Source organism: Pleurodeles waltl, chromosome 8 (assembly GCF_031143425.1).
Source record: "Pleurodeles waltl isolate 20211129_DDA chromosome 8, aPleWal1.hap1.20221129, whole genome shotgun sequence".
In the NCBI taxonomy this organism is placed as follows: domain Eukaryota; kingdom Metazoa; phylum Chordata; class Amphibia; order Caudata; family Salamandridae; genus Pleurodeles; species Pleurodeles waltl.
Window position 1 is genome coordinate 345,699,716 of NC_090447.1, and position 13,716 is coordinate 345,713,431.

The window sequence follows — 13,716 nt, forward strand, 5'->3', positions numbered from 1 at the left end:
CTCTGACCCACTTGTTGGATCTGAGGCTGTTAGCGTTGAAGCCCTTGTCGGTGCCAAAATCTTCCATGCAGACTGGAAAAGCAGCCCTGAAGCACATCAGACCAGTTCTTTAGAAACTCCTCGACGAACTTGGCTCTTGCCAGAGGCAGATAGTCATTCTATCCTAGACTGGCCAAGTCCTTACACAGCCTCTGGCACCGGCCACATGGTCTCTTAAGGGGCAGCTTGCTTTGCAGAAGCTGTGGAGCCCCTTACTCCACAAAAGCATCAGAAAAAGCAGAATAAAGCCATCAGTACTCTTTCTGAGCCTGGACTGCAACCACCTCTTTCCAGTCCACCTCAACAGCAGACCTTAACGATCCACCTGCTTCTCTGCATGACCATCTTTCCTACACTTCACAGGGGTCACCACACTCATGGGGGGTGAGGGAGGGACCATATGGCATGACCCCACAGGCAGATCCCTGGGACTCTAACAATGTAGATTCACCTGGAGATATGGATCCTGACCTCTACCTTTCCCGACCTTCTCTGCAGGATGACACCACCTCCTAACATGGGTTTCTAGATAGCGGCCAGTGCCTACCATATAATCCAACTGCATAAAGAGCCTGTTGAAGAGGACTTCCTCTTTGAAACTTTATCCTCTACCCATCGCCCCAGGCAGTACCTCGCCATGCTGAAAAGGATGTTTAAGCCTGCTCCTGACATCTTCAAGGACCTTTCAGAGGCCATGTTATTACCCCTAGATTGACAAGAAATGTAAAGCTTTTCTGTCATATCCCAACTGCGTTAGAGGCCAGCTTGCACCAGATTCTTTAGCGGTTCATACCGCTCGCAAGTGAGCAAAAGCTCAAGCCACCAGCGAGACTCCTCCGCTGGACAAAGAGAGCAAAAGGATAGACATGCTTGGTAAGCTCATCTGCCAACTACTGGTGTATCGACAATTCTATTGGTCTGCTCTCTAGATATTTCCAGACTCCTCCAACCTCTCCCAGGGGAGCACCGTAAGAGAGGGTGTGAGTTGCTCACATAAGGCAAACTGATTTCCAGTACACCAATAAGGTGTGCCCTAGATGCTGTGGACACCACAGCTCAAGGGATTCATTCTAATGTTCTCCTCCATCGACATGCCAACTTCTCAACCTGCCCTTTGAAGGGGAACATATATTTGTTCCTCATGTTGGCAAGATGTTGGCCAAAATCAAGAAGGACATGGAGACAGTGAAAGGCATGGGCACCCTCCAGACGCCTACCCCCACGTGGGTCCTTTTGCTGCTCATCATATTCCTGAAGCTCCAAGACTACCTCTCCTGAAGCCTTCACATCCTTCCAGCATCGACCTGCCCAAGAAACCTCCACACAAGGCTTCTTCAGAGGTGCCATCTGTGGAAACAGCACCAAAGTAAGAGACAAATATGGATTTTCCAAAGGAGCTACTTCAACCAAACAATGATTTACTCGCTTTATAGAATTCCCTGTTTTCTTTCTGTAACCTGACTCAGTTGCAGAAATGGCCCTTCATACCTTAGATGTCAAACACGCCTTAATGTACTATGTGGACAGGACAAAGCCCCTTCCGAAAATCCCAACAACTGTTAGTTGCTTTTCCTGAATCCAGTAAAGGGAAAGGCCTTATCCCAATCAGGCATACCCAGGTGGATAGTTAAATGCATCCAGACCAGTTACACAAAAGCTAAAAGATTTTTGCCTGCCCCTCCTAGGGTCCACTCTACCAGAAAGAAAGGGGCCTATATGGCTTTCCTTAGGAACAGCCCAGTAGTGGACATTTGTGAAGCACTCCTTAGTCTACACCACATACTTTCACTAAGCACTACTGTGTAGACATTTTAGCCAGCTTAACAAGCACATGTTGTCCAGGCTGTACTTCATATCTTCTTTCAGTGTTCTGCAACATCTGCAGGCTAGCCACCGCTTAGGGGAGAACTGCTTTACAGTTAATGCACAGTATGCGTATCAACAACCACACATGCCTCAAATGGAAAATGTTACTTAGCCTGTAAGCATCTGTTTGGGGCATGTAGTGCTGTGCATTAACATGCACCCACCCTTCTCCCCGCACAACTTTGCTTGTTTCAGTTAAGGAGTTGGAGTCACAACACCTCGTGAGTGAGAAGAATTCTTTGAAGAAAAACAACTTGCACACCTCTGGCCCCAACACTAGATGACCGGAATATGCACAATGTGTGAATCTAGAGCACTGCGTGCACAAATAGATGCTTACAGGGTAAGTAACATATTTCTTTTACCAAATTCATCATTGCCATCTGGATTCTGCTTGGTATTCCCTGGCAATTTAAAACCTTAATGAAGGGGAGTAATAGATTCTTACTTGCTTTGTAACGCTTTCTTTATTTAAAGCAGTCTTCATAACACAGATCTATTCTTTCTTGTAATATTCCCCATAGTGCAGCTGCACAACTAGCTCTTAGATTTCACAGCACAATTGTAGCCTCTGTGCTTGCCCTGAAGATTTGCATACGAGACCTCTCTCCTGGGAATCTTACATCTACTGTTTGACACTATTGGAACAGTTGAAAACCAAGACCACAAAGAATGTAGACAAACAAGGACAAGCGGCTGGGAGCTGGATGGAGTAGGTGATCAGACATGATGGATCCTTTGATAAATGTGTGACTACAAGGGGCATCGTCCCTGCCCCCATACCAAAGGCCCAAATCCCTATAATTTAGGGGATCCATAAGCCTCTTTTGCCACTCATGTAGGCCTTGAGTGCGTAGATATAAAATATTCCTTTTCACTTGTGAGGTAGAACAGTAGTCTGCCCACACATACATGATTAGGGGTCCTTAGCCCTGAAACAGGCCCCAGACCATGCTAGGCTCTTTGTGAGGGCAGAAACATGTTGGCTTTTTTCTAAGACGGGGTGAGTCATTGAACTCACGAGTACCGTTGACATATGTTTTTAACGGACACCACTATTAAAGGTATATTGCACTGGTAGTCTGCTAGGTATTTTTAAACTTAACTGGTTCCCATTACTTTCCAGAAAACTTTATCTGAGAACGCCCTCTTGGTGTAATTCACCATGAGGTTGAGTCCACCCTGGTAGCATTGTCCTACCAGGGTGGGGATAGGTGGGCTATGATGAAGCATGACACAATTAAGTGTGTGAGGCCACCTAGTCCAAAAGGAAGACTCCCCTGCAAATATACCAGCACAACAGTCAAGAGATCACAAGCAGTGATAGGATCACAACCTAAGTGGTTGTGGCCACACGAGTGATCTAATTTCTTCTACAACTTTTGCGTATATTATTATAGAGACAAACAAGGACAATGGCAAGGAAGACTTGAACTCTTTGCAATGAAAATTACCTCTAAGTAATCAGAACACTACCACTTTTTTCATCTTTGACTTCACGGTTATAACAGTAAGTCAATATGCAAAGCTGTTTAAAGTCTTCAACTAGATTCCCTCAGCGTACATGCAAAAATGTCAATTTACAGCTACTTAGAAACACAGCGTTAGGGAAAATATCTGATTGAAGGTTGTACTAACAATGCTACCAATACTGAAAGATAAGATGATAGGCACACAAACCATACAGGAGAAGTGTTGCTATAGAAGTGACAAAAATCTTAGTCACCACAAAGACCAGCTCAGCAACTTAAGGAAAGTGTGTACCAGGGATTGAATTCTATCTGAGTTCAGAGAGTGGCAATGATTAGAACCTTTCAGAATTGGGAGGCATTTACAAAGCCTGCCAAGTATGCTATTGATACTATGTAGAGCACCAAAATCTTACAGGATGTTAACATTGATTTTAAGAAGGATCTGGGGAAGCAGACATAGAGAACAGTCTTCCACAGTGTTCAGACCATAAGATTAGAATGACCACTTGTACATTTACAAGTCTTGATGGTTGTGAACCCCACAGCAGAACTAATGAGTCTGAGCTAATCCATGCTCTTGGGAAACCAGTGAAACTGCATAGATGCCACAGACCCACTGCCATACGTGTAATGAAGGAGAATTTGTAACATTTGACAACTTGGATATGGAATGCAAATATTTACTGTATAGTAAAAGAAGGCAACCGTATAGCCCACCAGACAGAACTCAGTCAGGAAAATATCTGACTATAGTCATGCATGTGAACCCCTGATTTTATGTGTTCACAGCATCATGCAATCACACCTACCATATAATGATTAATAACAACAAAATATCATAAAATGTGTCTTGCTTATTCCAACTACCAATCAGGAGGAAAGGTAAGAGTAGTACATCTCCAGACTATGCACAGAAACTCCTATTTGTTCATTTTCTTCAACAACACACGACCAAGAGAATTTCAAGTAATCCTGACATGGAAAAGGGTTAGGAAACAAATGAGAGCACTCAGTCCCGGTAGAGGATTAAAAACTGACAGACAGGAATGCTAGAAAAAGGGGCAGAGGCTCTAAATAAGCAAAGTCCTTTTGCTGGAAATGGCCCTTTTTGCAGGGTTATCCTCAAGCTTCTTGCCTTTTTCGTCCTATTTTTTTCTGATCTGTTTTTGCTGGTTTTAGGACTCTGGGCACTTAACCACTAACCAGTGCTAAAGTGCAAGTTCTCTCTGCCTAAATTGTATTGGTGATTGGTTTCTCCTTGACTGGCACATTTTATGTTGTAGTAAGTCCCTAGTAAAGTGCACTGCGTGTGCCCAGGGCCTGTAAATCAAATGCTACTAGTGGGCCTGCATCACTGATTGTGCCACCCACATGAGTAGCCCTGTAAACATGTCTCAGACCTGCCACTGTATTGTCTGTGTGTACAGTTTTGTACTGCCAGTTTGACCTGCCAATTAGACCCACTTGCCAGGCCCAAACCTTCTCTTTTACTACATGTTTGTCACCCTTAAAGTAGGCCCAAGGCAGCCCCATTGGCAGAGTGCAGTGCAGTGTATTTGACGTGTACTGGTGTGTTTTACATGTCCTGATAGTCAAATACTGCTAAATTCGGTTTTCACTAGTGTAAGGCCTATCTCTCCCATAGGGTAACATGGGGATTGCCTTGAAATATCTTTTAAGTGCAGTTTCCCATTGAGAGCAGATAGAGATGCGGAGTTTGGGGTCTCTAAACTCACAATTTTAAAAATGCATCTTTTAGTAAAATTGGTTTTTAAATTGTAATTGTCACAGTCACCAGATCCTCGGGGTCTGTGCACGCTCCCAACCCTTCCACCACAAGACAGCTCCAATACTCTGATTAGATTTGTCTCAGAGTCTAAGAGAGTCCAAGTGGGGAAAAAGGGATTAGGAAGGGAACAGCTGGGAAGGAGACCTGTAGGAAGTAAAAGGTTAAAACACACAAGCATAAAAATAATCTCTCATGAAAACAGTACTATACTATGACTCTAAGCATCATCACTCTGAATACATGAATAACCTTAAGAATGAATCTTATAAAAACTAGACTTTTTTGATGACTGAATACCTGTGGGAGAAAAAAGGAGGAGTTAAATATAACTTTCAGATTCTAGTACTTTCTTTAGCATGAATATCAGGAAAACTATCATACTAAATTCTGAACCTTTTGTATAATTCTTATTTTAAGAATACATATTAGGAACACATGACATATCATCTAGAACTCTGGACTTCTTTGTTCTCTCTAAATGTTGAAACATAAATTGTGCACATTGTAGATTTCCACATAGGTATTTAAACCCCCATAGAAGGATTGAGCGCCATGAATAACACCACATAGATTCAAGGAATAAATCATGTGACTTGTCAACTCGAATACTTCCAAGTAAATGCCTTAGAATGGTAGCGCACAATGAACAACATGAATAAAGCACGAGGAAAGAATCGCGTGTCTTGGCGATTCGAAAACCACCCTGTAACTCTCAAGGAATGGTAGTGCACAATGAATAACATGAATTAAGCACGAGGAAAGAATCGCGCGTTTTGCTGATTCGATAAAAACCACCATGTAACTGTCAAGGAATGGTAACGTACAATGAACAACATGAATTAAACACGAGGAAAGAATCTCGCGTCTTGCCGATTCGAAAACCACCATGTAACTGTCAAAAAATGGTAGCGTACAATGAACAATAGGAATTAAGCACGAGGAAAGAATCGTGCGTCTTGCCGATTCGAAAACCACCATGTAACTGTCAAAAAATGGTAGCGTACAATGAACAACAAGAATTAAGCACAAGGAAAGAATTGCGCGTCTTGCCTATCTGAGTGCCACCATGTAACTGTCAAGAAATGGTAGCGAACAATAAATATCATGAATTAGAACACCAGGGAAAGAATCGCGTGTCTTGCCGATTCAAATGCCACCATGAAACTGCCAAGGAATGGTAGCGCACAATGTATATCATAAATTAGAACACAAGAAAAGAATCGCGCGTCTTGCCGATTCGAATGCCACCATGAAACTGCCAAGGAATGGTTGCGCATAATGTATATCATGAATTAGTACACAAGAAAAGAATCGCGCGTGTTGCCTATTTGAATGCCACCATGCAAATGTAATGGAAAAGTCCAAATGCACATTCACACACGCAAGAGCAAATTATTTTAGCAAGAAAAAAATTAGACCCAAGAGTTCGAGCGTCATTGATACGGAGTCGGGGGCCCTGCCCAACCTCCGTCTTACCGCCCTGATCAAGAATCACCCAACGAGTGAAAGGGCGAGGCCTGGAAAATCAAAGTAGGCCACCGGAACAGGAGCTCAGGAAGTTGCTGCTACTCTGCACCAGGACCTCTGAATAGTGAGCACGTGGAGCTGGGCTGGCTCCCTTTTATAGAGTCTTGGCCCAGCCCACAACCACACCCAGGCATGCTGCAGGGAAAGCTTCTAGAAGGCCCTGGAAAGGAACCACACCCTGACTCACTCTGAAAGCTTGCAGCAATACATTGCAAATGGACAGTATTTATAAGCACCTTAAAAATGATTCTTCAGGATTCAATTCTGCAATGCAAAAGGTTAAACAATAACATATCATCACAATGCATAAATTACATTATCTTGAAAGTGTTGGGTTTTTGCATTCTGGTTGCCCGTAGAGCGTGCACTGTCCTGGTGTTTACAGTCATCTTGAAAATGCCATTTTCTTGATTAACCATTCTGTGCCTCTTCCTTGCTGCTCAATACACATCTAGGTCAGACTTGAGAGTTGGACTGTTTGTGAATGTGCTCTAGACAGTCACACAAAGGGAGCTGAGGTGTGTTCTGCAAATCCTGATGAGTCTTCCTGGGCTAGAGTGGAGGGAGGAGCTGCCACTTGCACCTGAATAGGGCTGTACCTGTCCTTACTCAAAGCAGTCTCCAACCCACTAGAGTGTCTCTTGGGCCAGAACAGGGAGATACAGGGTCTTGTGCACTACAAATACTTCCCTTTGAAGTTGGCCTACTTAAAAGGCAGGAATGAGAATAAGTATTGGACTGCTGACCTCACAATTTCAGACCACTCCTGGACTGATGACATTCTGCCAGGAAGAAGAGCTGGATGCTGTAGGAGGAACTGCCAACTCTGCCTGTTGTTTTGCTTTGCTGGCTTGCTGATCCTGTCCTGGGAGTGAAAGGACTGGACTTGGCTTTCCACATCCTGCTTTTCAAGGTTCTCCAAGGGCTTTGAACTGAGCTTGCCTCCTGTTGTGAAGTCTGAAGGCCAACAAAGACTTCATCTGCTAGTGCCTGGGCTCTTCTGCTAAGAACCCTGACTTGCCAAGTGGTGCCAAAACCAGTGCCTGGGCCCTTGGGAGTGGAAGCTGGTGACTTAAGGTAAAATCCACACACCGAGGCCGTTGCGGCAGAAAAATCAATGCTGCGCCTGCACCGCGGCTGAAAAATCGATGCTGTGAAATCGATGCTTCCCTGCCTTCAGTGTGGTTCCATTGTTGCCGTCCGTCTGGATTTTCCAACCTAAATTCCTGAGTGTAATTTCTCTTTATCTATGATGCTCAGCAACCAGGAATCAACGCATCGTTGGTCCAGCAGGAAAAGAATCCACACATCGCCAGCTGGGCGGAAAAAGAATCAACGCATTGCAAGGTGGACTGAAAAAGAATCCACGCATTTCCTGTCCAGCATGAAAATAATGGACGCATTGCTTGCTTTTCCAACCCATCACCTCCTTTTGCGGCCTGCATCATCTTTCTTTTTGACGCATCCAAGGTACTGTATGTTATAAGGATGCAACCACTGATTTTTCAGGATTAAGACTCTTTTAAATCTTTGATAAGTGATGTCTTTGCTTGTATATGTTGGATTTTGGTCATTTAGGTCTTGTTTAACTCTGATAAATATTGGCTTTTTTTCTAAACTGGTGTTGGATACTTTTGTGGTGTTTTCTCTGTGTTTGTGTGTGTGTGCGCACACAAATATTTTACACATTGCCTCTGAGATAAGCCCTCACTCCTTGTGCCAAGCTACCAAGGGGGTGAGCAGGGGTTATTTTAGGTGTGTTGACTCCCTTACCCTGAGAAGAGAGGGTCCCTACGTGGACAGGGTTCAAACTGACTGCCAGCTGGAGACCCCATTTCTAACACCTTTCTACACCCAATCTGTAAAGCATTTCTGATCGCATCGGAGGTAGCTGTAAAGAGCAGTATTGGGGAAGATCAGGAAGCATATCTGTCTCTAGCTAGATTTCCCCCATACAGAGAGGAACTCAATAAGGATACCATGCCTCTGAAATAAAGTAAAGGAGTAGGAAACCCAGGCAGACCAGTCATTGGCTTGGCCAGCAAGATAATAAACAACCTCCCACATCACAAAAGATCTTTACTACTGTGATCCTCCAAAGGACTTTTTTGACCATTAGAAAAAATGATTGCAGAGTACAGAAAGTAAGGAAAAATAAACCTATTGTAATTGATGAAAATGTGAAGTTTTCAGTAGGAACTGTCAGATGCCTGCTTTTCAAGGAACTAGTTTTTGAAGTGCTGAATCGCTTCCACGGCTCAACCTGCATGCAAAGATGTATCATTTTCCTTTGTCTGAAAATAAATCTGTCACAATTTAAAACACAATAAATGGCATAATTTAATAACCCTGAAAAGAGAGCTAGCTATGTAAGAAACCTGTAGCAGGCTCTATTTGAACAAGAGAGTGTTCCAGTGAATCCGCTATCCTTGGCCCCTATACTTGGATTAGGTCAACCCTACCTGCCACCAAAGGGACTTCACAAAAAATAAGTGTATCATCCACATATCACACCTTAAATACTATATTACTAGCAGTTTCCATAAAAAAAAGGCTTATCAGAGGAAGATACGCCCATGAAGACTGAGCCAAGAAAGAGAACCCTTGTATCTTCCTTCTTAAATGGTCATCCATAAAATCATTCCAGTCCTTACTTGACATTCCAGTTTCTGAGAATGCCTTCCAGTGATGGCATAGCAGCCTCTCAACCCCAAACAAAACTACCATGAAGGATTGAAGCTTGAAAAGAGTTGAGGGATGGAGGAAATGGTCGACATCGAATTGTAATCAATGTCCAACAAAGCCTACTAGGGAAAAGACGCAACTGTTGCACTCCCCAGCAAAATGAGGAAAGATAAACCCTCAAAAGTCTAACAGATGCAGCCCCTTTTCCAAATCAGATAATAATTGCTCCTTCTGGCAATCAAAATTAGGTGGTGTGATAGGACCTTCTTTACAAAGTTCAGACCTAAAACAAAATGCCAAGCTTTTGCGGCCCCCGGCTTGTACACTTTGAAAGCAATTAGAATTACATTGCCCTACGTGCCCAGAGAGGGTTGGGAATATCCGTTGATTAAGGCAAGAAGTAGAGGAAATATAAATATACAGCACTTCTAAGACGCAGCACTCTTGCCTTTGCTGTCAGAGAATTGTGGCCTGGGAGAGATGAACCTGTTTCAAACAGTATAATCTACATGAAACCTAGACATTCAGTGTCTCAGTCAGTCCCCCAAACCAGTGCCTGGCCTCAGATATGCAGCTTGCTTGACAACAAGAAATAACTACCAAGTAGGCTTCTGAATGTGCCCATGGCTCCGGTGGTAAGCTTGCCGAAGCATTCCTTCTTTGTGAAGTACAAAATTGGAAAGAAATAGAACATACCCAGATACAGAGAAGCATCTGGTCCAATATGGTGTCCTCATTGAGGGAAGTAAACAGATACCCCTTCTGTAGAGTTAAGAAACACATGAGGGTAAGGTATGTATGTATTAGGACAGGAGAAGAACTAAAACTTTTTTGTAAAAATTGAAGGGCTTGGGACACTTTTTTCAGGACATGGTTCATGAGCAGTTCACCCCTAATGTGTTCATGAGTTTCTGCAGTCACTACTTTCTCAAGCTTTAGGCTTTAATAGGTTCTCATTTGGCCTAAGTATGATCAGTGTCCAATAACACGATTTTGGGCTACATCTTTGGACCTTCCTTTTAGAATCTACTTGAACAGTTTACTTGCTTATCACATTGGGAAGTTAATTCAGGATGGTGGTCAGCAGAGCAGTTGACTCAATGGAAGGATAAGGATTAACAACAAAAAATAAGACACCAGGTGTAGGAAGTTGGCTCTGTATATACTATTTCAAAGTAAGAAATAGTGTGCACAGAGTCCAAGGGTTCCCCTTAGAGGTAAGATAGTGGCAAAATTTGATAATTCTAATGCTCTATTTTGTGGTAGTGTGGTCGAGCGGTAGGCTTATCAGAGGGTAGTGTTAAGCATTTGATGTACACACACACAGGCAATAAATGAGAAACACACACTCAGACTTACTCCGGGCCAATAGGTTTTTATATTGAAAAATATATTTTTTTAGTTTATTTTAAGAACCACAGGTTCAAGATTTACAGTAAACACTTTAAATGTAACGTACTTCACTTAGATACTTTAGGAACTTTGAATAAAAGCAATATCATATACAGTCTTTGTAAAAATGGCAATAAGCTATTTTCAAAGTGGACACAGTGCAAAAATCAACAGTTCCTGGGGGAGGTAAGTAAAGGTTAGATTAGGAGGTAAGTACAACACTTACAAGTCTCAGTTCTGGGGCATAGGCAGCCCACAGTTGGGGGTTCAAGGCAACCCCAAAGTTACCACACTAGCAGCTCAGGGCCGGTCAGGTGCAGAGGTCAAAGAGGTACCCAAAACACATAGGCGAATATGGAGAACAGGGGTGCTCCGATTCCAGTTTGCCAGCAGGTAAGTACCTGCGTCCTCGAGGGGGCAGACCAGGGGGGTTTTGTAGAGCACTGGGGGTGACACAAGTAGGCACACAAAACACACCCTCAGCGGCGCAGGGACAGCCGGGTGCAGTGGGCAAAGCAGGCGTCTGGTTTCAGGTAGGAAACAATGGAGGTACCTAAGGGTCACTCTAGCGGTGCAGGCCGGCACAGGGGGGGCTTCTCGGTACACCCACCACCTGGGCAAGTTAGAGGGTCGCCTAGGGGGTCACTCGGGCGCTGAGGTTCTGTTCTTTCACATCCTGGTGGCTGCGGGTGCAGTGTTGGTTCCAGGCGTCGGGTCCCTTGTTACAGGCAGTTGCTGGATTCTCTCTGCAGGTGTCGCTGTGGGTGCTCTGGTTACTCTCGGGCTCGCAGTCGCCGGGGAGTCCTCCCTGAGGTGTTTGTTCTCTGGATCTCGAGCCGGGGGTGTCGGGTGCAGAGTGTGAAGTCTCACACTCCCGGCGGGAAACGTGCAGTCTTTGAAAGTTGCTTCTTTGTTGCAAAGAAGTAGCTGGTTTTGAACAGGACCGCTGTTCACTGGAGTTTCTTGGTCCTTTAGCCCAGGGCAGTCCTCTGAGGCTTCAGAGGTCGCTGGTCCCTGTCAGATGCGTCGCTGGTGCAGGATTTCGAAGTTGGAGACAGGCCGGTAGGGCTGGGGCCAAAGCAGTTGTTGTCTTCCTCCTTCTCTGCAGGCTTGCAGGTCAGCAGTCCTTCTTGTTTCTTCAGGTTGCAGGAATCTAGTTTCCTAGGTCCCGTGGTACCCCTAAATACTGAATTTAGGGGGGTGTTTAGGTCTGGAAGGGCAGTAGTCAATGGCTACTGACCTTGAGGGTGGCTACACCCTCTTTGTGCCTCCTCCCTGTGGGGAGGGGGGCACATCCCTAATCCTATTGGGGGAATCCTCCAAACTCACGATGGAGGATTTCTCAAGGCAGGGGTCACCTCAGCTCAGGACACCTTAGGGGCTATCCTGACTGGTGGGTGACTCCTCCTTGTTTTTCTCATTATCTCCTCCAGCCTTGCCGCCAAAAGTGGGGGCAGTGGCCCGAGGGGCTGGCATCTCCACTAGCTGGGATGCCCTGGGGCGCTGTAACAAAAGGGTTGAGCCTTTGAGGCTCACCGCCAGGTGTTCCAGTTCCTGCAGGTGGAGGTGAGAAGCACCTCCACCCAGTACAGGCTTTGTGGCCAGGAACACCTCAGGGATGACTCCCCGGCGACTGCAAGCCTGTGAGTAACCAGAGACGACCCCCCTGTGTCCCCACAGCGACGCCTGCAGAGAGAATCCAGAGGCTCCCCCTGACCGTGACTGCCTGTAACAAGGGACCCGGCGCCTCGAACCAACACTGCACCCGCCGCCCCCAGGACCTGAAGGAACCGAACCTCAGCGCAAGAGTGACCCCCAGGCGACCCTCTACCTTTCCCAGGTGGTGGCTGTCCCGAGAAGCCCCCGTGCCTACCTGCACCGCTAGTGACCCCCGGTTCCCTCCATTGTTTCCTACCTGAAACCGACGCCTGCTTTGCACTCTGCACCCTGCCGCCCCTGTGCCGCTGAGGGTGTGTTTTGTGTGCCTACTTGTGTCCCCCCAGTGCTCTACAAAAACCCCCTGGTCTGCAACCCGGAGGACGCAGGTACTTACCTGCTGGCAGACTGGAACCGGGCACCCCTGTTCGCCATAGGTGCCTATGTGTTTTGGGCACCTCTTTGACCTCTGCATCTGACCGGCCCTGAGCTGCTTGTGTGGTAACTTTGGGGTTGCCTTGAACCCCCAACGGTGGGCTGCCTAGGCCCCAGAACTGAGACTTGTAAGTGTTTTACTTACCTCCTAATCTAACCTTTACTTACCTCCCCCAGGAACTGTTGATTTTTGCACTGTCCACTTTGAAAATAGCTTATTGCCATTTTTACAAAGACTGTACATGATATTGCTTTTATTCAAAGTTCCTAAAGTATCTAAGTGAAGTACCTTACATTTGAAGTGTTTACTGTAAATTTTGAACCTGTGTTCCTTAAATTAAACTAAGAAAATATATTTTTCAATATAAAAACCTATTGGCCTGGAGTAAGTCTTTGAGTGTGTGTTCCTCATTTATTGCACTACCACAAAATAGAGCATTAGAATTATCTAATTTTGCCACTATCTTACCTCTAAGGGGAACCCTTGGACTCTGTGCACACTATTTCTTACTTTGAAATAGTATATACAGAGCCACCTTCCTACACCAGGTTTGCTTGTGGCTGTGCCCATCGGAAGCCTGCTGAAGCATTCCCTGTGCACAACCGATTCAGGTGTATCATCAAGTACAAAATAAGAAAGAAATAGAACAAATCCAGATGCAGAGAAGTATCTGGTCCAGTATGTTGTCTGAAACAAGGAAAGCAAGCAGATAAGCCTTCAGTGGGTTACGAAGAGTGTGATGGTAAGGCAGTGCTTCATTTGAGCTGGTGGTGTCCGGTGCGGGGCACTGGCGCTTATTTTTGAGGGCCAGCACCTTTTTTCTGCCTCAAGCATTTACTGTGAGCAAAAGACAC

The 13,716-nt window shown here is 45.1% G+C and overlaps 1 protein-coding gene across 3 annotated transcripts in view; it reads left to right on the plus strand.

Annotated features, from left to right (window-relative positions):
• CASK (calcium/calmodulin dependent serine protein kinase) overlaps positions 1-13,716 on the plus strand; it is a 1,258,500-nt gene that overhangs the window by 1,026,884 nt on the left and 217,900 nt on the right. The gene's annotated exons all lie outside the window — the stretch shown is intronic.